Genomic DNA, 3,757 nt, shown 5'->3' with positions numbered 1-3,757 from the left:
CTTTCCAGCTCCTGGAAACCACTAATCAGCTTTCCATCTCTATAGATGTGCCTATTTTCGAAGATTCATGTAACGGGAATCATATGATATCTGGCCTTTTGTGTCTGTCTGGGTTCTTTCACTGAGCAGAATGTTTTCCAGATTCATCCACTTCATAGCAGGTATCAGTGCTTCTTTCCTTTTTGTGACCAAATCACAGTCCATCATATGGGTAGACCACATCGTGTTTATCCATTCATTAGTTGTTAGACATTGGGGTTATTTCTACCTTTTGTCTATTGTGAACAATGCTGCTGTGACTATTCCTATGCAAATTTTTGTTCGCATACCTGTTTTTGATTCTTTTATGTATCTACCTAGGGGTGAAAAAGCAATTGCAACATTTTACATTCCCACCAGGAATTTACAAGGATTTCAATTTCTTCACATCCTTCCCAACATTTATTACCAGTAAAAACATTTTTACAACCACCATAGTGGGTATGAGGTGGTATCGCACTGTGGTTTTGATTGATTTGCATTTCCCTGATGACTAATGATGCTGAGCACCTTTTCGAGTGCTTGTTGGCCACTGGTGTATACCTTCTTTGCAGGAATGTCTAGTCAAGTCCTTTACCCATTTTTAATTTAACTTAAATTTATCATTTTGTGGTAAAATACATAGAATATAAAATTTACCATTTTAACCATTTTTAACATTTCAGTGGCATTAAAGTATATTCACAATATGCAACTATCAGCACCATTCATTCCGAGAACTTTTTTTAAAAAAGAATTTTAAAAAGCAGTTTTAGGTTTACAGAAAACTTAAGAGGAAGATAGAGGAATTTCCCATATACCCGTCGCCCCCACACATGCACAGCCTCCCCCATTATCAGCATCCCCACTCAAGTGGGCCATTGATGAACCTATGCTGACATCATAATTACCCAAAGTTCGTAGTTTACATTAGGGTTCATTCTTGACGTACAGTCTGTAGGTTTGGACAGACGCATAATGACAAGCATCCATCATAGTATCACAGAGGATGTTTTCACTGCCCTAAAAGTCCTCTGTGCTCTGCCTGTTCATCTAGCCCTGATGCCCCGTCTCTGGCAGCCGCTGGGCTTTTTGCTCTCTCCATAGTTTTGCCTTTCTCCAGAATTTTTTCATCATCCCAATGCCCATTTTAAAAATTGGGTTGTTTGTCTTTTTGTTGTTGAGTAGTAAGAGTTCTTTATAAAATCTGGATAGATCGATTAATCATTCTATATGATTACAATAAAATATATAATCAAATATATGATTTGCAAATATTTTCTCTCATTCTGTGGGTTGTCTTTTCACTCTCTTGATAGTGTCCTTTGATGGACGAAGGTTTTAAATTTCCATGAAGTTCAGTTTATCTATATCTTTCTTTTGCTGCTTGCGCTTTTTGGTGTCACATTTAAGAAACCACTGCCTAATCCAAGATCGTGAAGATTTACACTTTTGTTTTCCTCCAAGAGTTTTATAGTTTTTCCCTTTTGAGTTAATTTTTTGTATATGGTGTCGGGATCCAACTTCATTCTTTTGCCTGTGGATATCCAGTTCTTCCAGCACCACTTGTAAAGACTCTTCCCCCATGGAATGGTCTTGACATCCTCATCAAAAATCCATTGGCCACAGATGTATGGGTTTATATCCCTCAACTTTATTTATTTATATGTCTATTCTCATGCTAATACCACATGCTTTGATTACTGTACCTTTGTAGTTAATTTTGTAATCCAGACATGTGAGTCCTTCAACCTTTTTTTTTTTTTTTTCAAGATTGTTTTGATTATTCAGGGCCCCTTTCAATTCCACATGAATTTTAGTATCAGCTTGTCTATTTCTGCCAGAAAGGCAGTTGGGATTTTGATAGAGATTACATAGGATTTGTACATCAGTTTTGCCACCTGTGATGATTGGTTTTGTGTGGCACCTTGGCTAGGCCATGGTGCCTAGGAATTTCAAGTAAACACTAATCTAGTTGTTGCCATGAAGGTGTATTGTAGATTTGGTTAACTTCCACAAGTTGACTTTAAGTAAAGGAGATTATTTTGGTGATTTGAGCCTCACCTAATCAGTTGAAAGGCCTGAAGAGTAAAACTGAGGTTTCTCAGAGGAAGAATTCTACCAGTGGACTAGAATTTCAGCTCCTGCCCAAGAATTTCATATATATTTATATCTGTCTATCTACCTATCTATATATATCTATTTCCTTCTGGTTCCTTTTCTCTGATAGAACTCTGACAGACATACCACACAAATGTCTGTTTATTTAGGTCTTTGTTCATTTGAGCAATGTTTTGTAGTCATCAGTGTACACGTCTTCCACTTCCTTAGTTAAATTGTTTTCCAAATTTCATTTTTGTGCCATTCCTTGCTAGTGTATAGAAATGCAACTGATTTTTATGTTAATCTAGGATCCTGCCACATTGCTGAATTTGTATAAACACTAATAGTGTGTGTCCATGTGTGAATTCCTTAGGATTTTCTGTATAGAAGATCATGTCATCTGTGAATAGAGGTAGTTTGACTTTCCTCCCCAATCTGCATGCTCTTTATTTCTTTTTTCCTGCCTAACTGCCCTGGCTAGAACTTCCAGTGCAATATTAAAAAGAAATGGCAAAAGCTGACATCCTTGCTTGTTCCTGATCTCAGGGTAGGAGGCAGCCAATCTTTCACCATGGAGATGACATCAGTTGTGGGCTTTTCATAGATGCTCTTTTATCAGGTTAAGGACGTTTCCTTCAATTCCTAGTTTGCTGAGGTTTTTTTTTTTTTTCCTGAGTATTTTTATCATGAAAGGTGTTGGATTTTGTCAAATGCTTATTCTGTGTATATTGAGATGAATATGTAGCCAATTTACTGTTCATCCCTTCTTGGAAGCGTTTGAGTTGGAAAGTCAATCTCTGTGGTTTTGGGGGATTAAGAAAAGTTACAGTTTTACAGCTCTCCCCATAAATAATCACACACTCAAAGCCGTGGTTAAGTGTTTAGGGCAGATAAAAAACAAAGCCAGGTCCTGCAGTTGGGAGGAGAAAAATGAACGAAGGTGTGCTAGCACCAAGTAAAAAACAGAAGGAAATTCAGGTGTGCAATCACTTTTTCCTCTGTAGAAAGGAAGAAGGAACGAGGGAGGGAGGAGAGCATCCGCACTGGGCTAGCTCAGTTAATTCTCAGTAAATCTTACGAGATAGGTACTGTTGTGCCCATTTTACAGACAGGAACCTGACTCGCCCAAAGGCATGGGTTGTATCCTGGGCTGCCTGGATGCATTTGAATGTACAAATCTGAGTTAGGGAGAGAGGAGCCCCACCAAAGGGCAAGAAGCGCAGGATCCCTCAGCGCGGGATCTGGGACTCGGAGCTGGTGGTCCGGGTGTCTGGAGAATGCCAGAGATGGCGGATCTAGGGGAGTGGGGAGAGCAGGGGGTCTGAAGTCAGAAGGGAGGGGCAGGGCTGTTCGGGGCACGGGGCACGGATGGAAGTACAGGGGCAGAATCCGAAAGGGTTTCACCAGGATGGGGAGCTCCGAGGTCAGCATGAGAGGCCTGGACTGAAAACTGGGGGTTCCTGGGAGTGAACCGAAGTGTAACCTGGGCAGTGGGAAATCGGAGGGGTGGAGGGGAAGGGCAGAGTCGGGAGGGTGGATGGGTCCGGCCGAGTCTTGGGCCGGGCCGGACGTGGGCTGGGGGTGGTGACCCCGTGAGTGCCCCGGCGCGGGTCCTGGCAGCTCGCCGAGGCGGGGA

The 3,757-nt window shown here is 41.3% G+C and overlaps 1 protein-coding gene across 1 annotated transcript in view; it reads left to right on the top strand.

The window, feature by feature from the left end:
* Positions 1-3,757, top strand: part of LITAF (lipopolysaccharide induced TNF factor) — a 95,163-nt gene that overhangs the window by 64,866 nt on the left and 26,540 nt on the right. The gene's annotated exons all lie outside the window — the stretch shown is intronic.

This window comes from Pteropus alecto, unplaced genomic scaffold, assembly GCF_000325575.1.
Source record: "Pteropus alecto unplaced genomic scaffold, ASM32557v1 scaffold34, whole genome shotgun sequence".
NCBI lineage: Eukaryota > Metazoa > Chordata > Mammalia > Chiroptera > Pteropodidae > Pteropus > Pteropus alecto.
This window is presented reverse-complemented; position numbering and strand designations above follow the sequence as displayed.